Here is a 26,056-nt window from a genome sequence, read left to right on the forward strand (position 1 = left end):
TGTAGTTCTTGTTGTTGTCGTGAGTTCCAGGTAGTCTACGAACTCCATACAGTCAAGGTCTTCGGAAAAATCTCCGTAATGGAGGCGTTTATCGAAAAATAAACAAGTTGCGTTACCCCTTCTTGGTATATGTTTGTATTTCTTGTAGTTCTTGTTGTTGTCGTGAGTTCCAGGTTGTCTACAAACTCCATACAGTCAAGATCTTCGGATCAATCTCCGTAATGGAGGCAGTTATCGAAGAATAAACAAGTTGCGTGACCCCTTCTTGGTATATGTGTGTATTCCCAGTAGTTCTTGTTGTTGTCGAGAACTCCAGGTAGTCTACGAACTCCATAGAGTCACGGCCTGGGGATCGACCTCGGTAACGGAGGCAGCGGTTGAAGAATAAACAAGTTTTGAGACCCCTTCTTGATATATGTTTGTATTTCAAGTAGTTCTTGTTGTTGTCGTTGGCGCCAGGTAGTCTACGAACTCCATAGATTCATGGTCGGTGGATCAACCTCCGTAATCGAGGCAGTTATTGAAGAATAAACAAGTTGTGTGACCCCTTCTTGGTATATGTTTGTATTTCTTGTAGTTCTTGTTGTTTTCATGGGTTCCAGGTAGTCTACGAACTCCATACAGTCAAGGTCCTCGGATCTATCTCCGTAATGGAGGCAGTTATCGAAGAATAAACAAGTAGCGTGACCCCTTCTTGGTATATGTGTGTATTCCAAGTAGTTCTTGTTGTTGTCGAGGACTCCAGGTAGTCTACGAACTCCATAGAGTCAAGGTATGAGGTTCTACCTTGGTAACGGAGGCAGTTATAGAAGAATAAACAAGTTTTGTGACGCCTTCATGGTATTTGTTTGTATTCTAAGTAGTTCTTGTTATTATTGGTTCCAGGAAGTCTACGAACACCATAGAGTCAAGGTCTGTGGATCAATCTTCGTAATGGAGGCAGTTATTGAAGAATAAACAAGTTGTGTGACCCCTTCTTGGTATATGTTTGTATTCCAAGTAGTTCTTGTTGTCGTGGGCTCCAGGTAGTCTACGAACTCCATACAGTCAAGATCTTCGGATCTATCTCCGTAATGGAGGCAGTTATCGAAGAATAAACAAGTAGCGTGACCCCTTCTTGGTATATGTGTGTATTCCAAGTAGTACTTGTTGTTGTCGAGGACTCCAGGTAGTATATGAACTCCATAGAGTCAAGGTATGGGGTTCTACCTTGGTAACGGAGGCAGTTATCGAAGAATAAACAAGTTGCGTGACCCCTTCTTGGTATATGTTTGTATTCCAAGTATTTCTTGTTGTTTTCATTGGTCCCAGGAAGTCTACGAACTCCATAGAGTCAAGGTCTGTGGATCAATCTTCATAATGGAGGCAGTTATCGAAGAATAAACAAGTTGTTTGACCTCTTCTTGGTATATGTTTGTATTCTCAGTAGTGCTTGTTGTTGTCGTGGGCTTCAGGTAGTCTACGAACTCTATACAGTCAAGGTCTGTTGATCAATCTCCGTAATGGAGGCAGTTATTGAAGAATAAACGAGTTGTGCAACCCTTTCTTAGTATATGTTTGTATTCCAAGTAGTTCTTGTTGTTGTCGTGGGTTCCAGGAAGTCTACGAACTCCATAGTGTCAAGGTCGGTGTATCAACCTCCGTAACGGATGCAGTTGTTGAAGAACAACTGGGAAGGAAGGAAGGTAGCGGTTTTCCTCCAATACCTTTTCCGAACTTAATCTATCACATGTTGTGCATATGCAAAATCGAGTTTCAGACATAGCAATTAATTTCCAATCCGGCTGGCTCAATACCCGGAACATAAGCAATTAACTTTGAATGTACTGAACTCGAAAGGCGATCCCTCTTCGCTTATGTGGTCGGGTTGGGATCTGACGACCAACTGGCACAATCTCACACAACCCTACTTCATCGATCGCCGTTGGTGATGAAGCAAGTGTGTAGGAGCCAGATAATACAAAATACTCATCCTACTTGGTTGGCATTGTACAAAAACATATATGAGAGAGTTAGTTCTGAGAATGTATTGCGAGAGTTCAGCTACATGCCCGGTGCTGTGAATTTGGTTTCATCAGTACCCGCTAAGTTGAGGAGGACGACGGAGGTCCTTCGTAGCTAAGTAGAGAAAGCATCTGTCTAGCATACTGATTTCGTGGGATCAAACCCCACCGAAGTTCTGTAGATCAATCTCCGTAATGGAGGCAGTTATCGAAGAACAAACAAGTTTTGTGACCCCATCTTTGTATATGTTTGTATTCCAAGTAGTTCTTGTTGTTGTCTTGAGTTCCAAATAGTCTCTGCAATAGAGTCAAGGTCGATGGATCAACCTCCTTAATGGAGGCAGTTATTTGAAAATAAACAAGTTGTGAGACCCCTTCTTGGTATATGTTTGTATTTTTAGTAGTTATTTTCATTGTCGTGGGCTCCGTAGCAAGACAAAATACGTGAATGGAATCCGTATTTTTTTGTCGAAGAAACTTACAAACTTATTAACAGGTACTTATAAATGATTCATAATAAGCTACAGGCAGTGAAGGGTTAGGCAAAATCAGGGGTAGACAAAATCTGGGAGTGACAAAATCGGGTCAACCTCATCTAAGTACAGTAGCCGTTCGATAACTGCAAAATGTTTACTTTTCAGTTATCGAATGCCGTTCGATAACTGCAACGCACTCTAGATGTCAAACGGTTGTCAATCGACGTCAGATGCAATAAAAGTGCATCTAAATGTGCAGCGCAATGCAGCTGTCATTGAGTCTGACATCGGTTTGAAGTTTCGGTCCGATAACTGTAAAACTGTTGCAACTATCGAATTGCAGTTAAATGACTTGCAGTTATCGAACATCTGCTGTAGTTTTTATGTTTGCCATGGCAGTAGGTAGTCTATGAACTCCAGATAGGAATGATCTGCAGATCATCCCACGGACAGAAGGCTATTGGTATATGTTTGCATTTCAAGTAGTTCAAGTTGTTGTCATTAGCTCTGGTTAGTTATTGAAGAATAAACAAGATGTGAAACCTCATCCTCATATATTAGCATTCCAAGTAGTTATTGTTGTCTTGTTGTTGTTGGTTCCAGGTAGTATACAAACTTCATTCATATCCCTAATATGAAGTTGTCTATTCTTTGGAAATGCAAAATGTAAATAAATTGGAACGATACAACTTCACGCCGAGAACGTGAGGGAAAAAACGGGCTAATATCGCAAAGATCATGTACCATATTAAAATTAGATTAAGGACACTCCTCACGGAATCCAAGTTTCAAAGTGCTCGCGTTTTCGGGGGCACACCAATCGATACGGAGGCGGCGCACAACTGTCATTTTTGTTGATTTAGCTTTGCTGCGTCGCAGCATGCGTGAAATAATAAAAATGACAGTTGTGCGTTACTTTCGTATCGAGTACACCCCGAAAACGCGAGCACTTTGAAACTTGGATTCCGTAAGGAGTGACTTTAAAGACCCTCTAGATATTCGTGTAAGCCTAGAAGTCTTACTCCATAAATTTCTAGGATGACCATTAGCATATGCCATGAACGCTTTTCATTCTAGAACCCCAAAGGCATGTACCAAATTTAAAACAGGCTCTGGTGTAGATCCTAATGCCTTACTCCAGAGTTTTCTTGGATAACCATGAACATTTGAAATGGGTGCATTCTATTCTATGTACCATAAAAGGCATGTATAACTATTCAAATAGGCCGAAAGAGCTCTGGTTACGCGTGATGTCCCTGAGGATTGTTCAAGTGTTCTCTTGGATACCCATGAACATATGCCATGAAAGCGGTATATTCTATGTACCACAAAGGGCATATGCCACTTTTGAAACAATCCGAAAGGTATCTGGTTACGTGTGAAGATCCTGAGGCCTATTCTAACATTTTCTCGGAAGACCATAAACATATGCAATTCTATGTACCACAAAGGGCATGTAACACTTTTGAAAAAATCTGATAGATCTTTTGGTTACGCGTGTAGATCTTAAGGCCTTTTCCAGGGTTTTCTTGGAGGACCATGAACATATGCAATAAAGGCGTTCTATTCTATGTACCACAAAGGGCATGTACCAGTTTTGAAACAAGCCAAAAGATCTCTGGGTACCCATGCAGATTTAAAGGCCTATTCCAGGGTTTTCTTGGATGACCATGAACCTATGCAATGGACGCAATCTATTCTATGTACCACAAAGGGCATGTAACACTTTTGAAAAAATCTGATAGATCTTTGGTTACGCGTGTAGATCTTAAGGCCTTCTCCAGGGGTTTCTTGGAGGACCATGAACATATGCAATGATGGCGTTCTATTCTATGTACCACAAAGGGCATGTACCAGTTTTGAAACAATCTAAAAGATATCTGGTTACGCGTGTAGACGGGCAGGCCTTTTCACGGGTTTTCTTGGATGACCATGAACATATGCAATGAAGGCCCCAGAGGACTTATCCGGGAGATTTCTTCGATAGCGCAAAACATATGTAGTGATCACATTTGATTTCAAGATGCGCAAAAGCGTGTACCACTTTTGAGACAAGTCTATAGACCCATGGTTATGAGTGTAGACCTTAAGGCCTTACTCCAGAAATTTTTTGGATGACTCGGACCATATACTGTGAACGCATTCTATGCTAAGTACCACAGAGAGCATGTACCGTAGTTGAATTTGCATAATAGACCTTTGGTTACGCGAGTAGATCTTTAGGCTTACTCCAGAGATTTCTCGGATGACTAAGACCTCATTTCAGGGATTTTTGCATTACCGAAGCATATACTGTGGACACCTTCAATTCTAAGAAGCGCAAAGAGCTTGTAGCATATTTGAAACTGGTTGAATGGCCTTTGGTTACGCGTGTAGACTCTTAAGCCTTACTTCAAAGATTTCTTGTATAACCATAGGCATAAGCTGTAAACCTTGACAATGGGCAAAAAGTATATGAGTTTCTGTTTCCAAAACTGTCAAAATTATCCAAATCGCTTGAAAATTGTTGGAAGTTATGAGAATATCAATTTAGTGGAACACGGGTACCCTGTCAGCCATCCACGTGTGTTTTTTTTGTTGGCCGCATAAGGGATAAGGTCAGACAGACAGAAATTCATTTTTATGTATATAGATTTGTATAAGAATCTTGAATTTCACATATGCCACAGATTTATACAAATATCTAGCATTCACTGGTTCCCGAGCAACACACAACACACAAAGCCGTTTGTACAACTTGTTTGCAACCAGATCGGCTGAATACATTTTTCAATACTTCATAATCGCATATTAGTAACATTTTCAATTTGAATGATTTATATTTGAATCTTTGATTCTTCTCTAAATATGCAATAACTATCACTTACTCTAGTTAGGTGAGAAAACATTCGTCATTTTTCTTACATGTGAGGACAAGAGGTATTCAAATTTCCTACAAAAAGGTATTTTCCAAACATAGTCATATACTCGAAATTGATGTTACGAAATATATACAGGCAAACCTCCATGAGCCGATGTTCTATGACTCGATATCGGCTCATGGAAGCAAATTATTCCATACTAAAAAATATGTTTTGGGTTACTGTGATGGTCCCTACAAAGAGCTTTTTAAGGATTTTCTATTCCACATCTAGTTATTTCCATTAGTCGATGGTCCCTTCAATATGGACTTATGGAGGTTTGACTGTATTATAAATACGCGATTATAGTCAGTACAGAATAAAAATTACAAATTATTATTCTCGATGTACATTTGGAGCTTAGTTGCGTTTTTACCAAAACGAAATGATTGGCAATGGCACTTTGCCATTCACGAAAATGTGTATATTATAAGCGTCAGAAACAACCTACCTCGAAATATAACTATTAACATAAGCCTGATAGTTATGCAAGCAAACATAAATCAATAAATTAATATCTACTTTCTACTGGTAGTTGGTGGTCACTGTTGCTAATTAAATTCTGAACTATGTTATTGTTTGTTAACAAACTGCTTGATTTGTTATAAATTTGCCAAGGTAAAAAACTGGAAAACCGCACCAGCCGAGCATAACGCAGACATCCATTGAAACATACGTTTATGCTGGGAGGCCGGCAGTGATCGTACTGCGAGGTGTTTGAATGTAGTTATGTGTTTGTTTGTCTGTTTTCTTGTGCCTCAGTCTTCCAGAAATGGTAACTGGAGGAAGAGAACTCAGTAGCTGAGTCGGTCGTTCGGAATTCGCCGTCGTGCAAAATTCCGAGTTTTTTGTTCAAATGCACACATTTCCACCACATTACGCCTTTACTTTGACTGTGTGTGCTATGCTGGGTAGCGAGTTTTCAAATCAAGCTTTTTTGTGCAATTTCTTGCTTCCTTGCATTCTGAACTCTCTTCCAGCTCTTGAAATATGCTGCCTGTCTCTATTCTGCCTGAGCAGAGTCCATCCGAGCGACGTCGAGTGCCTTACTCCTTTGGCAGCGATTTTTCCATCCCGTTCCCGGCCGGCACGACGACGTTCGAGACGAAGACTCAGTCAGCAGACCCCTACCTAGGCAAGGACGGAACGAAAGACACTGCCAGTCGGGGGTCGGTCCCATGTCAATGAACTTTCGCTCGACTCGTGCCTTTTCTTCCTCGGAATAACGCCAAACCGGCAGACAGACAGAAGACAGGTATTGTGCTCGGTTTGAATGAAAGCAGAGCTACTATAAATGCATTTAATAATCTTGAATCAACGCAGGGACATTATTCATTTTGATATGCGAACGCAGTTAGCAAAGGTCAGCAAAAGTCAGTGCATGCACCGTTTCGGAATATAATGCATATCAAAGAATGCTTTCAGTAGCGCATCGGCGGAGACGGTTGGCACTGGCTGGGAGTACAAATGAAATTTGCATAACAATACTGTCTCGGTAGTGGCATCTTCCGTTCCGGGTTTTCAGAAGAACCGATTTATGAGAAGAAAGGCCAAGACGTACCTAGAGATAAAGACTGGTGACAGACAAGTTATCCGCAAAGCCCTGTTCCATGAGAGAACAGCACCGTAAAACATTGACGGCTCGTGAAGACGAAACCGAATTAATGATATAAGGCAAGACTTAACGATTAGCCAAATAACATTGTTATGGAATTCATCAATTAATATAAGGATTCAGGTGATATGTAAATGTGAGTGCTGCAATGAGACGTATCCTCTTATTTGAGATAATTTAGCATTTCTTATCTTTTTGCTTTTCTCGTATACTATCTGTTCTTTAAACTCCACAGAAACAGTCTAGACCCGAAGTTTTGATAGAAGGCTTTTTGTTACATTCTCTAATTTTCGCGCCTGGCATCAACTTCGTGAGGTTGGTGTTGGCAGGAATGGCGTTATCGAAAAATCATGGTCTAGTAAAGGCATCCCCAAACTTAAGCGATTTCGTTGTCGCTTTGGATCGTTGCATGCAATGTTTCATTTAAGCTTCAATATCAACTTCTTCTTCTTTTTGGCATTACATACCACACTGGAATATTGCCACCCCAGAGCTTAGAGCTCATTAAGCAATTCCACAGTTATTAGGGAAGATCCATAAATTACGTAACGCAAAAATGGCAATTTTCAACACCACCCTTCCCCTATGTAACACTTTTTTTTGGAACATCCAAAAATTTTGTATGGATCGTCACACTTCAGGCAACTCCTCTCTCCCCTCAAAGCATTACGTAATTTAAGGATGTTCCCTTTACTGGTTTAAGATTTCTAAGCCAAGCCATTTTTGCATTCGTATAACATGAGCTTAACACGATGATACATTTATGCCCAGGGAACGGGAAGTCGAGAAATTTTCCTAAACCGAACCGGGAATCGAACTCAGCCACTCTCAGCATGGTCTTGTTTTACTTGCATATTACCGCACGGCTATGGAAGGTCCCGTTCTATACCAACGGCGACAGAATCGCGATTAGGTATCTAGCGAAGGCGATAGTCGTATCGCCTGTGTATAAAACAGCCGGTTTTGCGAGAAATGGTAGTCTTCTACATCTTTGTTGTACAATGTAGGAAGGAGATTATTATTCGATCTGTTGTTTTCTTTGGCAGAAAGTTAGTATATGTCAGTTGGTTGAAGCTAGCAAAAGACGCGACATATTTCGCTTAGAGTATTTTTTAGAAATCTCGTTTTGAGGATTTCATCGCTCACAATTGATCTTAACATCATTCATATTTCACCTTTATGGAACACTAGCAGACCCGACGAACTTCGTTCCGCCTAAAATTGATTTATTCTCTGATTTGTTCTTGCGTTATGCAGAAATTTATGCTTCTTTTGTATGGGAGCCCCCCTTTCCAAACGTGGGTGAGGTCTCGAACCATCTTAAGAACCTTCCCCGGCCCCAAAAACCTTTGCATACAAATTTTCACGCCGATCGGTTCAGTAGTTTCCGAGTCCATAAGGGTCAGACAGACAGAAATTCATTTTTATGTATATAGAGAAGAGAAGAGAAGAGATAACTTGTTTACAACATGTTTGTTGCTCCACACCAAACACCAAATTTGTACAGTTCCAATAAGATTCAATTTTGGCGAAGCACTGGCTTGCGTGAGAAATGCGTAAATAGAACTACCGTGACTCTGATATTATTGTATTAAACATGACACGAATCAATAGATCTGTTCACGTTTGCCGAGCAGCATATCAGCAAGTTAAAATCACTATTATTTTTGTCTGGCTTGGTGAAGTGATCACCACGTTACTATCCAAGCCGTTCCTCGGTGGCTTTTTAAGCAAAATACAGTGAGCTCTCCTTCCTCGATATTTGAAGGGATCATCGAGTTAGGGAGGTATCGAGATAGAGATCACAGTTAGATAATTTTTTTTTCCAAAATATGAAATATTTATCATAACATTTAGAAACATGGTTTAAGGTCATTTGGCCAAATGCTATTTGGTCGAAAGGGTCATTTTTGGAAGAAAAAGGTCTGTTGGCCAAATAGTTTAGAGAAGTGAGTACTGAGAAATGGAAATGAGTACTTAGTAGTGAGATGTGTGCAGTAGGAAATGAGAAGTGAGTAGTGGGAAGTGATAATTGAGAAGTTAGAATTAAGAAATGAGAAGTGAGTGGTGAGAAGTGAGATGCGATACTTGCGAAGTGAAAATTAGAAAGTGAGTGATGAGGAAAACAGAAGCAGAAGGGAAGAAGTGAGGAATATGCGAGATGCTGAGAAGTGACTAGTGAGATGTAATACAGAAAGAAGAAAGAAGAAGTAAGAAGGAAGAAGAAAAGATGAAGTAAGAAGAAATAAGGAAGATGAAAAAGGAACGAAGGAATAACGAAACAGGAAGATGGCAGGAGCCAGAAGGGTGAAAACAAGAAAAAATAGAAGGAAGACAGAAGTAGAAAGAAGAAGAAATAAGGGAAAGTGTAAAGGAAAAGGAAGAAGAGTGAAGGAAATATGTAAAGGAAGAAGAAAGATAAAGGCAGCAAAAAGAGAAATATAGAAAATTGGAAAGAATAAAGATTAATTCAACAATTTTTAATTCTTCTAATGAGCATGAGCATGAGCATGATTGACCGCCCACGGTTGCTACTCCGTTATTGCCAGGTCGGCAGTAATTACACAGAGAACCAACAGATGATGTTTGGGACTAACATCATCCTCAATGTAAGAACTGGTGACCCAAATATTAAACAATACCAGCGCCGGCCGTGTCCGAATGCAGAGCAATTAAGGAATGAGTGGGAGAATGTTGACGTGAGACTCGCTTTGATGGGAGCCGCCGCGACACCTGCGCTTCCCCGAGAAAACACTGGGGTGTTGGATACATGGGGTAGGTATTGAAGCAGGGTTCGTTTTGGTAAACGGTATTCCGTGTATAGCGTGTGGTTTGATCAATCGAACATAATCGAACGAACACTAACTTTTAATTACCGACCGCAATAAGCAGAACAAAATTGTCGATGACAGGTCGGTTGTTCTGCTAACCGCACAAAGCAGAACAACATTTTCGATGACCAGCCGATCGTTCTGCTTACTGACGCGAACTGAATCTTCACTTTCTAATTATTTTACTCTCCCGCACAAAGCAGAACAACATTTCGATGATCGGGCGATCGTTCTGCTAACCGCACAAAGCAAAACCAAATTATGTGATGACCGGCCGATCGTTCTGACTACTGAATAAATCACGACTGTACGTGACATCTGAATGCTGAACATTTGTCTTTCAAGTAAAAAAACAAACATGATCTACTTTTTTTCACTCAATTCTGACAGAAAATTTGATACTCCTAAATAAACGTCTCTGAGGCATGTTTCAAGATTGCGATTAATTAAATCTATTCACATATCGACCGCACAAGCAGATCAAAACCTTCTGATTCTCGCGAACAATCTGCATATCTAATAATACATGAAAGGCAAAAACGCACTCTGATCTTTTTTCTTTTACTTTTTTCCGCCATTACTTGCCTTCTGGAAAAAAATGAATGAATAAAGCGATGAAAAACAAGTGAAATCAGACCATCAAAATATACCATATTAGATACTTACTTTCACTGCTTCATATTTGTCTTACCTGCTTTCGTTATGTAGATTAAACCCGTCAAAAATTATGAAAATCATGAAATATTATGAACATTCTTGTAACACGTACATTAACTACAACTTAAAGGGTTCATTCATGTTCAACCGTTTAAAGATTTGGACCTATCCACAAATAAAATCTTGTAAAGCTAAAATATAATGGTACTGCGGCTGTGCACAAACCGGGGCAAACTCACAAAAAACTTTGCAGGAGCAAATTCAATCAATTCTACGCATTAATCTGCAATTAGGGATAGTGATTGACCACTATGTCAACGGTTATGGGCGTTCAGATTCGGAACCGTTAAAATGATCCGGATCTTTGAAATGAGTGAATGATTCGAAGCTCATTTCACCAGATCAGCAAATTATCTAACCATTTCTAAGGAAATGACAATATAAAAAGTTTATTGTAGCTTCTATATAAAAGTGATGTACGTTTGAGAGCGAGAGGGTTGAAATTATTGTCTGTACGAGTCAAAAGTGTGGTTTTGAATGACAACATTTAATATTAAATTTCTTTCCACCTTCGTTCACCTTTCAGTAATTCAGTGCGCTTGAGTAGAATTAGCTTGCCTCGAAAGCAAAGGCATGTTTAGCTAGTAAATGCATTGTTGCATGCACTTAGGAAACATCCATACATCACACTACAGGACGAGGAAAGATTAGAGGTGATGGGAAAAGCGACGAAGCAATGAACAAATTTTTAAATAAAAGAGCTTAATGGAGTTTCCCTTACTTCTGAACTAATGAGCGTATAGAAACCTCTATTTAAAGAAGACAATAAGAAAAGACCTATCTAGCTATACAGCTATCCTAAAGGTACTTGGGTTGATCTCACCAAATTCGACTTTCTCCCTCGACCAGCCATTCATCCTGATGACATCCAATCTTCAATCTTCGCAGGCGTGACACACATAATGAAGCAAATCTGTTTGTCCTTTTAAACACCATGCTGATTTAACGGCTTTTTAGATAGTCCTCTAATTCAAAATTAAAATTTTCAAAATTTTCTGTCATTTTGAAATGAAACAGAATAAATAAAGGAAGCTGCAACGCAGAAAAAAAAACATGTTCACTCCTTTAACAATTTTTAATTCTTCTAATAAAGATAAAAAAAACTTAATTTTCACACCTCACTTTTCTTCTTAGTTCTCATTTCTCACTTCTAACTTTTCACTTCTTACTTCTCATATCTTACTTCTTACTACTCACTTCTCACTTTTCCCTTCTCACTTTCACTTTTCATGACTCACTTCTCGCTTCGAATTTCTCATTTCTCAGTTTTCACTTCTCACTTTTCTCTCTTCTCAATGCTCACTACTCACTTTTCACTTAGCACTTCTCACTTCACAATTCCCACTTTTCACTTCTTTCTAACTAGAAGAGGGTGAGAAGGAAGAAAGAAAGCGGTAGTAAGTAGAAAGCAAGAAAGAAGAACTAACTAGATTGCTTTGAGAATAGGTCGTTTGTGCAAAAAAGAGTCTTGCTTTCTTTCCATTTCGATTATTAAAAATATATCAAAGTTTACTTCGGATTTATTGCATGGAATCTTAAGACAATAGCTTTATCTAGCGTACTGAAGTGAAAATGAAGCAAAAATGCAAAACTAGCTCATATATTAGCGAAAGAGAGCGTGAACAAAGAGAGCCCTTTTTTGCACATACGATCTATTCTCAAAGCAATCTAGAAATAAGAGAAAAGGTAAAGGAACTTTTCAGTTTTCACTTTTCACTACTCACTTCTTACTTCTCAATTCCCACTTCTCATTACTTAATTCTGTGTTTTTACTTCTCACTTTTCACTTATCACTTTTTGCTTTTCATTACTCACTTTTCATTATTCACTTCTCATTTCGCACTTATCTTTCAAATTTCTCACTCCAACTTATCACTTCTCATTACTAGTTTTAACTAGAAATACTAGAATAAGAGATCTGCAAAGGCGCCATCTTGTTTCTAATCAAACCGTCAAAAGCGGTTCCAAATCGACTTGTTTACATTTTGCTTCCATAAGAGCAAGCAAAAAGTTCAAGTGCTGCCAGTATAATTTTCACGATATCATGCATTTTCATACGTTCCCATTTTCCGCCGGTCTCTGGTTGTAGGGTTGCTAGTTTTAACTATTCGGTCAAAGGGCACTCGGCCAAACGGAATTCGCCTAAATGGCCCGATGCCGTGTATATCATGTATGTGAACCGTTTCTTGGGTGCATTGGAAAATTATTTCGACTTAGAAAATATCGAGTAAGGGAGGTATCGACTTGCAAAGGGAACGGGAAGGGACTTTGAATTTCATCGAGAAAGGGAAAATATCGAGCTACAGAACATCATGTTAGGAAAAGTTCACTGAAACAGCGGTTTCAACAATGTTCTCAAAATTGCCCCTCTGGTGATTTCCAGTTTTCATTCACTTCATACTTACCACTCGCTTGTGGTGTCAATTGTGTCTGTTTCTTCATTACTTTCATCTACTCCCTTGCGCTTTGAGTAGTTTAATTTTTACGGAAAAATTCCAATAAATCAACGTCTTCGAATTTCGTTTTTCGACCATTATCATATACGCTACAAGTGTCTAGCCACATGGTTTCTGTTGCTGTAACACCGCTTATATGCCCCTAATATACACACACTTTGCACCCCTTCAAAAGGGCAATGACACTGTTGCTGCGACCATCCAGGAACTGAACAAAAGCTATTTTTATCCCTCCACACAATGCACCGTTCATGGTAGCGACGACGCCACAATGTCCTGAACTACTAACCCCAAATCAGAATTACTCGTCATCATCGCCACCGTTCGTTGGTTGGTTGCCGACAAAACTCATCACCAACGCGCGCCTCCGTTATGTCCAACAACGGCGACGACGACGACGGCGGCGTTGCTCGCCAGCCAAGCGTAGTCAATGCTACCACCAGAGTTAAGTGGAAGAAAATTGTTGATTTTTTGTACTCCATCAACACCTCCGCCCGGTGTCCTCCCTCCGTGCCGGAGCGATTTTTCCCCGGTACGGGAAATTGATGCACAGGAACGCTTCCACCCCCATCAGCTGCATTGAGTCGGAAGCTCAATCGACTGTACGTACACTACACAAAAATAGCAGTCAGTCTGTTTGCTGACGACTGTTTTGGTATTTATAAAATGCAAAGTAGCCATGGAGCAGCCATATTAAAATAATGACTGCGGGAAAATGTGAGGCGGAAGGAAATGTCCTCGTAGGAAATGAATTGCTTTTGGAACTATTTATTGATGGAAAGAAGAAGATGACTTTTTAAAAAGTAAAATTTCTTGAAGCGGAGAAACATGTTTAAGTAATCGAATACATATATAAGTTAATAACTCAATTTCTCCAAAATTTGTACAATTTATTCGCATTCGTGATAAAAAAGTGATTGTTCAATGCCACTCTGAAATTTACTTTTAACTTCTAGTAGCTGCCAGAGTGTGGTAAACTATAAAAAACCGAATGTACTTTGCGATTTAGCGTGGAAAATGGCATGGGAAAAGGCAGGTATTTGCGTCCATCGTTGTAGGGGCTAAAACCAACGAAAGACATGTCCATTTGTAAAAACTCCTCTATAGCAGAAAGTTTCTCCTAAGCTTACGATTTGGTACGGATGAGTTTGGCAGAAAGTGTCTCTTTTATTAGATTTCGAGACTATGACCATAAGTTGTAAATGCCTGCCTTAACCCTATACGTCATTTATTCAAATTAGGGCGGTATACTCATCGAGTTCTTTCAGATCGACTTTTAAGGTAGTTTTAACACAACTCTTTGTTTTTTCGTTGGTTATTGGTTATTGCAACTCATATGTAACCAGTTTTAGTCACAATCAAGTATCTACAACAGTTTTGTCTGACTTGTGCTGCTCGGGTTCCTTAATTATAGACTCATGAATGATTGACTGAGCTACAGGCATTTTCGGCTCTTCAATTTGACTAGCTCAGAATATTCGATCTACGCAGCTCTGAAAACGGCTGTATCGAACGGTTAACTACGAATCCTTCGATTCTCTGTACCGTGGGGTTGGTGGTTATACCTTCAGTCGCTGGCTCTTCTCGTAGGTTGGTCAATTTCTTCTTGTGAAGTCTCCTCTTCCTATCTGCTTTGCGCTCTACTGCCCACTTTGCTTTCTTCAGTAATAGGTCAAACTATTCCGGATTCTCCTTTGCCGGCTTCAGATGTAGGTTGCAGCAATCCAAGTGCAACCTCTCTAGTTTGGCGTAGTGTCGTCACGTCTAGGAAGGCCACGTCCTTAGAAATACTTGCGAACCTCCTCTTCAAATCAATAAAGTACTTTACTCGTTCCGCACGGATGCCATTTTTATAGGAAAATTATGTTGAGCTTTAAGTGGAATGTCTTCACCTGCCATAAGACGAGTTCGTTCAATTCCACCACTTGACCAAGGCCATCTTCAGTGTCTCGTACTTGACTCGACTTAACAACAATGATCGCAGCTTATTCTATTTATACTAGGCGTAGGTACTACATATCTAGGTTCTTCTTCTTCTTCTTGGCATTACATCCCCACACTGGGACAGAGCCGCCTCGCAGCTTAGTGCTCATTAAGCACTTCCACAGTTATTAACTGCGAGGTTTCTAAGCCAAGTTACCATTTTTGCATTCGTATATCATGAGGCTAACATGATGATAATTTTATGCCTAGGGAAGTCGAGACTATTTTCAATCCGAAAATTGCCTAGACCGGCACCGGGAATCGAACCCAGCCACCCTCAGCATGGTCTTGCTTTGTAGCCGCGCGTCTTACCGCACGGCTAAGGAGGGCCACTACATATCTAGGTTATGGTGGCTCAAAAAACACTTTTTCAAAATTTTTGATAGGCTGCCCTCTTATTCGGTTATATTTGATGCCCTGATGCTCTAGACAAAATTTTAGCCAAATCGGTCAACGTTTGGGCGGTGCTAAACTCGTTGGAAGTTTATATGGAAAAATGTAAAATCCATAAACAGTGATTTGCATTTGGACGGCACAATTTACGATCAAGAATTATGATACTCATTCTTGTAGTTCTTGTAGAATTTAATACAGAATGTTATGCAGCAAACCGCGAGAAGATTAGAGTTTATTAGACAAAGATATTAGCATTTTACTGGAGTGTTGTAGGGTGAATTTATTTCTTTTCAAAGGTAAAAGAAACGAAATTTGCTCAAACCCCACTTCAGAGAAATGCTAATAACTTAGCCGGGCAAGTATTAAATTCTTCAGATCTGAATGAGTATCATAGTTTTCATCGTAAGTCCAACCGCAATTCACTGTTTTTGGATGTTTCTGCATACATTTTTGCATATAAACTTCCAACGAGTTTAGCACCGCCCAAACGTTGACCGATTCGGCTGAAATTTTGTCCAGAGCATCAGGGCATCAAATAGAACTGAATAAGAGGGCGGCCCATCAAAAAAGTTGAAAATTTTTTTCCCATACTAATTTGAGCCACCTTAATCTAGGTACATTAACTACAGTGCTTACTTCTATTACGCTTAATGCTTAGGGATAAATTTGAAGAGAAGAAATTACAATTTTCGTGATCTTTTTTCAACAACCACGTTAGAACCTTTCGATAGATTTCCAAGCTTTCTGAAACATCATGTTTCCACGGGGAAAAGACATTTCTTAAAAGTCATAATTGAGTGATTCTCTTGATGTACATGTTCAGCTTACTTCCTTCTGTAATATGTTCTTTGAACCTTATGTCCAAAGATCTTTTTATTTGACCTTCAGAACAGATATATTCATAGAATTCTGATTACTTAGTTTTCAGCGATACCCAAAGTCGTCGATTGCAGAACCATGTTGTTCAAGTAGTGTAAACTGTTATTCCTTATCATTCACTGTGGGACGATTTACGTCGGAAACAAGTTTCAAGAAAAGCAGCATTGATGTCTGGAATCAACTTAATTTAATTTATTAAATATCGTATGCGCGTTAATGTTTGCAACATTATACAAATAAGTTTTACCTTCCACCTGTGCATACAATACCTTGGTTTTCATCGCATGCACGTAAGCTGTAATTTATGTCATAATAGGCTGCGAGTAAAATAAGGCATTTTCCTTAGTTTTACAGTTGCACCATGACGAAGTTGCAGCGTTTCCAAGATTTGTCCCACACGCAAATGTCGCAGGAAGACTTTTCTAACGCCGTGGCAGTGTTCTTGTAGAAAAGGCAATTTCTATCCGTAAAGATGCCCACATGGCATCCAAGGACGGCTCGGATTCCGAGGGTTGTATGGGCGAAAGCTATGTGGTCGCCAACCAGCTGTAATTTTTATCCACGCTTGGTGCGTTATGAGGGCGAAGGCCTGTTCTAAACGACAACAGAGTACAGCAAGCCTCAGACGAACCTCTTCCCGTAAGAGAGAAATGAATTCATGCTGCGTTATTAATACTTGTCCTGTATTCCGGGAGCGTGTGTATTCCGATAAACATGGCTTGAGACTCTCAGAAACATTCCCTTTTAAATTAAGTGATGTTGAACCAGTCGTTTCCGAGTTACAATTGTTTTTTAATTGAAAATCTTTATTTCACCGTAGGTACCTACAATTTTTTGAAGTAAATATAATAGTGAATTTCTTATAGGACTGCAGAACAAGATTCAGATATAACTGGCAACACTGAATATTTGCCTAGCTGGTGTAGATTTGGTAAATATTTCAATTAAGGTAACGGCTGTATTTTGGACCGGGCTCATATTTTGGACCACCTAGCTTAATTTTTCATTTATATTACACAAACCTAAATAAAATATATGCAATATTTAAATTTTATTGCAAAAAGAGACTATCCATAAGGTATCTCCTACATTTGTTTCTTAAAAAATATAGCAATTTTCAAGAATATTTTCACGCATTTACCCATTCCGGCTGGATTAGACCAAAACCAAGAAGAAATTGTAAAATTAAAGTCAACTTTCTAAAGCTGTAAGTTTATTTGTACATAGATTTAAAACATGTAAATGATGTTGTTGACTTATTAAAACCTAATTGAAACAGTTTCATATCTCGAGCAAAACATTGTAAGTTTAAAAACAGTATTCTGAGGCATGTCCAAAATAGGTTCATTTTTCATTGAACCGAACATATTTTCGACATACCGTCGTCGGGGGTGACAATGGGTCAAATGGGGGTGAGAATGGGTCACTGTTTTAACTACTTAGAATGCTTGTAGAATAGATTGAATGTATCTGAGGACAAGAAGACTAAAATATAAGAGACCGTTTTGAACGATTTTGCTCTACGACCTTCAGGCTGCCGGTGAGAGCGATGACCCATTCTCACCTCCTAGACCCATTGTCACCCCCGATGGCGGTATCTTCTTTATAAGTTCTAGATCTCTTAAACTTTTGTTTTACCGACCATTTGTTTTCAAACCATAAATAAATTACTGTTCATACTGCATTAATGAATTACCGTTAATTGATGTAAGCCCTAGAAAAATGTCTATTATACCAACATGTAACTGTTTTCATTATGTTCATACGAAAATAGTTAAGAAAACTACATGACAAGAACCAATCTTTGCTAGAGCTCTCCGTCTGTGTTGCTTGCCAATGCAACAGAGTTCCGCGTTCTATGATTATGTTTCGTTTGGTTAAAGGATGTGCAAAGAGAAATAACGATTTTTTAGTATCTTTGTTAAGGAGACTTTCAGCTCTAGGCTGGCTCGTCTCCGGCGTGTAAGGAAGAATCGGGCAACCCACTAATATCAATGTCACAAATGGAACAGCTCTATCAAACTACATAAAAAATATGGCAGGGTAAGAGTGACCAGGTGCATGCATCACGGCCATGGCCCACACATTTGTTTTGCTTTGATGATGCTGTACCGAATGGTACTGACATTGATATTAGTTTCAAAACCCTTAGCTGGTAGATATTTTTCTAAGCTTCTGAGTGTTTATAAAAATGTATATCTTAACAAGGACTTTAAGGATGAAAACGCAGAAAATGCTGGAGATCACTAATTTAATCTAATAGTAACATCATTTTGACAGCAATACAAAATTATTTGAGTGGTCCAAAACATGTTCATTAGGTGGTCCAAAATAAAAACAGGTGGTCCAAAATTAAATCTAACATATCTTCAGAATTTATGATAGTTTGGCTCTTTCGGTGGGATTTACAACATTTTTACCTACAAATCCTACGTAGCATTCACCACTTTTTAGTTGCTTAGAGAATTGATCAAGCATTATTACAAAATCTAACTTTTATTCGACAAATTGTTCTGCCATCTCCTAGAGTGGTCCAAAATACCTCCCTTACCCTAGGTACTGCAAAAAAAGTCACGCGCCAGTAATTAGCATGATGAGCAACCATGCGTCTCCATGCACGTGTGGTTTATATGTTGCGAAATTCAAAATATTTTTGCTGATATTTTTAGATATTTTTCAGTATTTGCAAAATATGGCAATATATGTAGAGTCGTGGGAATTTCTAGATCTTTATATAAAACACAGACAAACAGATGTAACACTTCATTTTAATCCATCGTATATGAATTATTTTGCGCGATTCGTCCTGCAGAGGCGCTAGTAGACAACCACTTTGACATTAGACGCTCGAAAAACCAATAATCGAGGCGACGCTCCTACCTTCATCATGGTATGTGCCTCTCAGTGAGGAAAAAACAATAAACAGGCAAACGTTAATTTTGTTATTTCATGGCTCGAGTTGTGCTCAGAGCTGCTCCTACCAGGGACAGAAAAAGACACTTCAACTACACTCAAACAGTTGACATCCAACACACAATCGAGTCACCAGTCCGTTACATATTTGAATGTGCGAATGGGTAGGACGGCATGTGCATGCACAACGGTGTCTAACGGTGTTAGCATTGTAGTGTGCGGTGTGAAAATGGATCTTCTGCTTGGTACATTGAAAATCAGTTTGAAATCTCAAAATATGAATATTATTTCATACTGCTGTGCATGGATTTAACATTTTAAAGTCAGATTTCTAAAAGATATGCGTCTGTTTAGTATATAAAATAAAATAATCATCAGTTGTCGGTGCAAATCAACAGCAATTCACAATTTTCAGTTCAGCCCCGATAGATTTTTATTTTTTACGTTCGGCGGCATACGTTTTACGGCGGCATATTTTGTTTGGAAGTTTGACTGCATGCTGTAAGATATTCGTGTCTGCGTTGCCGAGCATCTGATCAAAAGAAACACAAGTCAATTGTGCGGCCTAGTTCTGCCGAACGATCTATCACGAGATGTGCTGTCTAATCGCGCGTGCGACTCCGTTCGTTGTGCCACGAGGAAAGAGAGGCAAAGTCATGGCCTGCTATTTACTAGTTAGTGTTGGCAACCAAACCGTTATACGATATTTGTATATCTGTCATCAATGCACTCTAAAAGTGGATTGCCCAACTCCTAATATATCTCACCCTCACATTCCCCATCTTCTCTCACTAAAAAAGAGAAAAAAAAAACCATTGACTTAGGATTTTCATAAAAAACTATTTACATCGTCGTTACAAGTCGTTACAAGTCGAGTCAAGTACGAGACACTGAAGACGACCACACAGTTGTGGTCGGAATACGCATCTGCAAAGATATCGAAAATAATTGGTGGAAAATCTAAACAATATCGGTGGTTCGCCAAACACACTATACCCTTCAAGCTCAAGCCAATAAGTCCGGTACTCTCACACAACACTTTCGTCCACGTCCACACGACACTACAAGTCCAAACCGATGAGCAAATTATTCATTCCGACGCTTCCCACAGCGTCTTCGACATCACAAGTCGAATCCTATAGACAAATCATTCAATCCGACGCTTTTACAGAGCGTCTTTGACATCACAGTCGAAATCGATGTGCAAATAATTTAATCCGACATTTTTACAGAGCGTCTTTGACATCACAGTCGAAATCGATGTGCAAATAATTTAATCCGACATTTTTACAGAGCGTCTTCGACGTCACAAGTCGAAACCGATGAGCAAATTTATCAATCCGACGCTCTTCCAGAGCGTTTTCGACATCACAAGTCAAAACCGATGTGCAAATCGTCCAGAGCGTCTTCAACATCACAGGTCGAAACCGATTTGCAAATCATTTAATTCGACGCTCTTCCAGAGCGTCTTCGACACTACAAGTCGAAACCGATGTGCAAATCATTTATTCCAATGCTTTACAGAGCGTCTTCGACATCACAAGTCGAAAACGATGTGCAAATTTATCAATCCAACGCTCTTCCAGAGCGTCTTCGACATCACAAGTCGAAACCGATGAAAAAATGTCCCAATGACGCCCACAGGATACTTACAATTATTTCCAACCAGGAACAACCTGGCAGGATCGCCAAATGTGCAGCCTAGTTCTGTCGAACGAGCTATCACGAGGTGTGCTGTCTAATCGCGCGTGGGACTCCGTTCGTTGTGCCACGAGGAAAGAGAGGCAAAGTCATGGCCTGCTATTTACTAGTTAGTGTTGGCAACCAAACCGTTATACGATATTTGCATATCTGTCATCAATGCACTCTAAAAGTGGATTGCCCAACTCCTAATATATCTCACCCTCACATCAATGACGAAGCTGTTTACTGAGTGTCGATGCAAGTGATAGTAAAACGAAGATCTCTGTCTCTGGAACGATTTCAAAAATATAGTTTTCATCACATCAGATTAAATCGAGATTCGCCTACAACAGCGGTTCTCAACCTGGGGTACATGTACCCCTGGGGGTACCTTTGCTGGCCCCAGGGGGTACCTCGAACAAAAATGCGTAATGGCGGATATGTAATACATTCCAATGAAAACTTATTCAAAAAAATCTTGTTCCGAAACTTTGTATTATGCATAATGCACATGGCGGTCAGTAGTTCAAAGACTTTTGAATCCTGTCTACCCCAAGCAGAGCAGTATATGAAGGGTTGTGGGACGAAACGGGGCCCTCCTTAGCCGTGCGGCAAGATGCGCGACTACAAAGCAAGACCATGCTGAGGGTGGCTGGGTTCGATTCCCGGTGCCGGTCTAGGCAATTTTCGGATTGGAATTTGTCTCGACTTCCCTGGGCATTACAGTATCATCGTGTTAGCCTCATGATATACGAATGCAAAAATGGTAACCTGGCTGGCTAGAAACCTCGCAGTTAATAACTGTGGAAGTGCTTAATGAACACTAAGCTGCGAGGCGGCTCTGTCCCAGTGTGGGGATATAATGCCAATAAGAAGAATCTACCTGACATAATATTGAATAATGTGCTTCCAAACAAAAATAAAAAATCTAAAGGTTCTGAAGGTTCTATGCAGCAGTTGAGAGACATGAATCCTTTTTTCCGAAAAACTCAGTAGCTTCGTGGCAAGAAGCTTGGAAGTCTCCTTCCAAAAGGCTCCTTCCGAAGCAAGTCTCCTTTCAAGAAGCTCGGAAGGTTCCTGCCAATAAGCTCAGAAACCTCCTGCGCGGAAGCCTCGTTTCAAGAATACTTCGGAATACTTCTTTCCAGGGGCTTGCAAGCCTCTTTTTACGAGGCTCGGAAGGATAGCTTAAAAACAGCTCGGAAACCTTCCTTCTCCTTTCAAGATGCTCGGAAGCCTCCTTTCAAGAGGCTCGGAAGCCTCCTTTCAAGAGGCTCGGAAGCCTCCTTTCAAGAGGCTCGGAAGCCTCCTTTCAAGAAGCTCGGAAGCCTCCTTTCAAGAGGCTCGGAAGCCTCCTTTCAAGAGGCTCAGGCCTCCTTTCAAGAGGCTCAGGCCTCCTTTCAAGAGCTCAGAGTCTCCTTTCAAGAAGCTCAGGAAGCCTCCTTTCAAGGGCTCAGAAGCCTCCTTTCAAGAGGCTCAGAGCCTCCCTTTCAAGAGGCTCAGGCCTCCTTTCAAGAGGCTCAGAAGCCTCCTTTCAAGAGGCTCAGGAAGCCTCCTTTCAAGAGGCTCAGGCCTCCTTTCAAGAGGCTCCAGGCCTCCCTTTCAAGAGGCTCAGAGCCTCCTTTCAAGAGGCTCAGAAGCCTCCTTTCAAGAGGCTCAGAAGCCTCCTTTCCAAGAGAGCTCAGAGCCTCCTTTCAAGAGGCTCAGGCCTCCTTTCAAGAGGCTCAGGCCTCCTTTCAAGAGGCTCAGAAGCCTCCTTTCAAGAGGCTCAGGAAGCCTCCTTTCAAGAGGCTCAGAGCCTCCTTTCAAGAGGCTCAAGCCTCCTTTCAAGAGGCTCAGAAGCCTCCTTTCAAGAGGCTCAGAGCCTCCTTTCAAGAGGCTCAGGAAGCCTCCTTTCAAGAGGCTCAGGCCTCCTTTCAAGAGGCTCAGAAGCCTCCTTTCAAGAGGCTCAGAAGCCTCCTTTCAAGAGCTCAAGCCTCCTTTCAAGAGGCTCAGGCCTCCTTTCAAGAGGCTCAGAAGCCTCCTTTCAAGAGGCTCAGAGCCTCCTTTCAAGAAGGCTCAGAAGCCTCCTTTCAAGAGCTCAGGCCTCCTTTCAAGAGGCTCAGGCCTCCTTTCAAAAGAGGCTCAGAGCCTCCTTTCAAGAGGCTCAGAGCCTCCTTTCAAGAGGCTCAAGCCTCCTTTCAAGAGGCTCAGAGTCTCCTTTCAAGAAGCTCAGAGCCTCCTTTCAAGAGGCTCAGAAGCCTCCTTTCAAGAGGCTCAGAAGCCTCCTTTCAAGAGGCTCAGCGCCTCCCTTTCAAGAGCTCAGAAGCCTCCTTTCAAGAGGCTCAGGAAGCCTCCTTTCAAGAGGCTCAGAAGCCTCCTTTCAAGAGGCTCAGGCCTCCTTTCAAGAGCTCAGAGCCTCCTTTCAAGAGGCTCAGAAGCCTCCTTTCAAGAGGCTCAGAGCCTCCTTTCAAGAGGCTCAGAAGCCTCCTTTCAAGAGCTCAGGAAGCCTCCTTTCAAGAGGCTCAGAAGCCTCCTTTCAAGAGGCTCAGGCCTCCTTTCAAGAGGCTCAGAGCCTCCTTTCAAGAGGCTCAGGAAGCCTCCTTTCAAGAGGCTCAGAGCCTCCTTTCAAGAGCTCAGAAGCCTCCTTTAAAGAGCTCAGAAGCCTCCTTTCAAGAGGCTCAAGCCTCCTTTCAGAGGCTCAGAAGCCTCCTTTCAAGAGGGCTCAAGCCTCCTTTCAAGAGGCTCAGAAGCCTCCTTTCAAGAGGCTCAGAAGCCTCCCTTTCAAGAGGCTCAGAAGCCTCCTTTCAAGAGGCTCAGAGCCTCCTTTCAAGAGGCCTCAGAAGCCTCCTTTCAAGAAGGCTCAGAAGCCTCCTTTCAAGAGGCTCAGAAGCCTCCTTTCAAGAGGCTCAGAGCCTCCTTTCAAAGAGCTCAGAAGCCTCCTTTCAAAGAGCTCAGAAGCCTCCTTTCAAGAGGCTCCAGAGCCTCCTTTCAAGAAGGCTCAGAGCCTCCTTTCAAGAGGCTCAGAAGCCTCCTTTCAAGAGGCTCAGAAGCCTCCTTTCCAAGAGGCTCGGATGCCTCCTTGCAAGACTAATCCTAGTTTCAGGAAGCTTGCAAGCTTCTTTCCTAGAGGCTCGGAAGCCTCCAAAAGTCTTGTGGGAAGCTTGATGTTTTGAATCAGAAAGTTTCACGGAATAATGAAAACTTCAGGCAATTTTTAGTTTTGTGTTTGTTTACATGAAAATAAAATAGGGGGTACCTCAATGAAAGCATAAGTTTGAAGGGGAAAAGGTTGAGAACCGCTGGCCTACAACTCTATCCAACTTGAACATGATTTAGTTAGCTAAAAGTCGTAGCCGATAAGTTTGCGATCGTTCTGTATAGATTTATCGAATAATAATAACTTTCTTGGTAAACAGGCGGTGGATTAGATTTGCACTACACTACAATAGAAGAGAAAACTTTTCCCTTCCTTTCGCTTAAAGCATCTTTCTTGTTGATTGTAGCTCTAACTATAGTATACTAGTTCGAATTAGGTTCATCTGAGATCCGCTCCAAACTCTATCTAACTTTAGAGAGGTTTTACCTGTGAAATTGACAGAGTTCAACCTATTTCAAAGATGGATTTAATGTGCTCGTTATATATCTTGTTATAACTCGGAATCGTAGTTCAATTAAAATCGTTTTAAAAAATTCAATTGGTTTCTACTAAGGTCAGCCCATTTATGACTATGCGAATCCAGTTCAACAAGCATAAACAAGGTATCACCATTGCAACACTGATAAGCGTTTTAGCACCCTTAAATTAAAAATTTACTCGGTTTTTCGTACGCATGACCAAGATTACAGAAGAGTTCAAGATCCCATGGAAAAAACTACGCAAATATGGTTCAAATACTCGTTTAAATGCGAGTGTTCGGAATTTGAGCGGCGATGAAGGCGTTGCTTTCCAAAGTGGTGCATCAGGACTCGATTAAATTGTGCAGCAGATGGCGCTAGTATTGATGCTGACGATAAATTCTCAAATTATTTGCACTAAGAGTTTCGTCTGTTTATCTGTGAAATCTGTAGAAACAACCAGATTAATTAAAATTGCCGAAAGTTCTTTCCTGATGGTTCATTTCAGCTCATGCTGTCCATAGCGTCTGTTTTATGCACTCAACTGAAGAAAATGACGTACTTTAAACTACATCCCGGAGAAAGGAAATTTGAAAATTCTCGGAGAAAGCCAGCCTAGGGCTGAAAGTCTCCTTAAGAGCCAGTTCGCGAGAAGCGCGACCCCCTTTCCAAGGGAGGTTGCAACGATGTTCTCCGATTTGGATGAAATTTTCAGGGTTTGTTCATATATGTAAGAGAAGACATTTAGCAAATTTTCAGATTTTTTCATTGAGGGGAAGTGGGGTAAAACGGCCCTTCAAAAATTATTGTTCAAAAATCGCCAAAACCAAAAAAATGCAATAACTTTGGCAATGAGTGACCGATTTTGTTTAAATTTTGCACGCTTTTTCTACTCAATTAGTTCTTTATACCAAGTGGTTAATAGGGTTATAAAGTTGTTTACTTTAGGAGAAAAATGACTTTTTCGTTAAAAAAATGGCCGTTTTTCCAAAGGGAATATTTTTCACCAACAGATCTAGGATCAAAAACTAAACCCGTAAGGCAAGTGGGGAACTAAAGAGCTTTCATCTCATATATAATTCAGAAGCGCCAACTCAAGAATTTCTAAGAAAATCACAATTTTCTGCAACACTGTTTATTCTTAAGAAAGTTCGCACAAATTTCGACCCTACTTATGTTGATGTTTTCCGATCTGATGGAAACTGTCCAAACTTTTGTCTAAGTTGAAATTAAGAATCAGAATTTTCTATTAGGGAGTGTAGGGTAAAATAGTCCTTTAAAATAAATGTCAAAAATACATTAATTTTTATGTGAGTTCTAGCAGGAAATACATAAGTTTAAAAGAACTGTTTCTTCTTCCTTTCAATTCATCTATATTTTTCGTCTTAATATATACATATAGCCTTCGCTTATCTATATTAGATAGCAAACTATTTGCAGAACAATTTTCAACAGAAGTAAAATAGAACCAAAATAAGTGCCTTAAACATTAGCACGTCTTTCGCAAACTGAAACAAAAATGAACGAATTCGGCGAACGTGCTTGTTGATATTTTTTGAATAAGCTACAATTAATGTGGGTACCGGTAGTGATGTTCCTTTTACATC

Source organism: Armigeres subalbatus, chromosome 2, assembly GCF_024139115.2.
Source record: "Armigeres subalbatus isolate Guangzhou_Male chromosome 2, GZ_Asu_2, whole genome shotgun sequence".
Taxonomy (NCBI): domain Eukaryota; kingdom Metazoa; phylum Arthropoda; class Insecta; order Diptera; family Culicidae; genus Armigeres; species Armigeres subalbatus.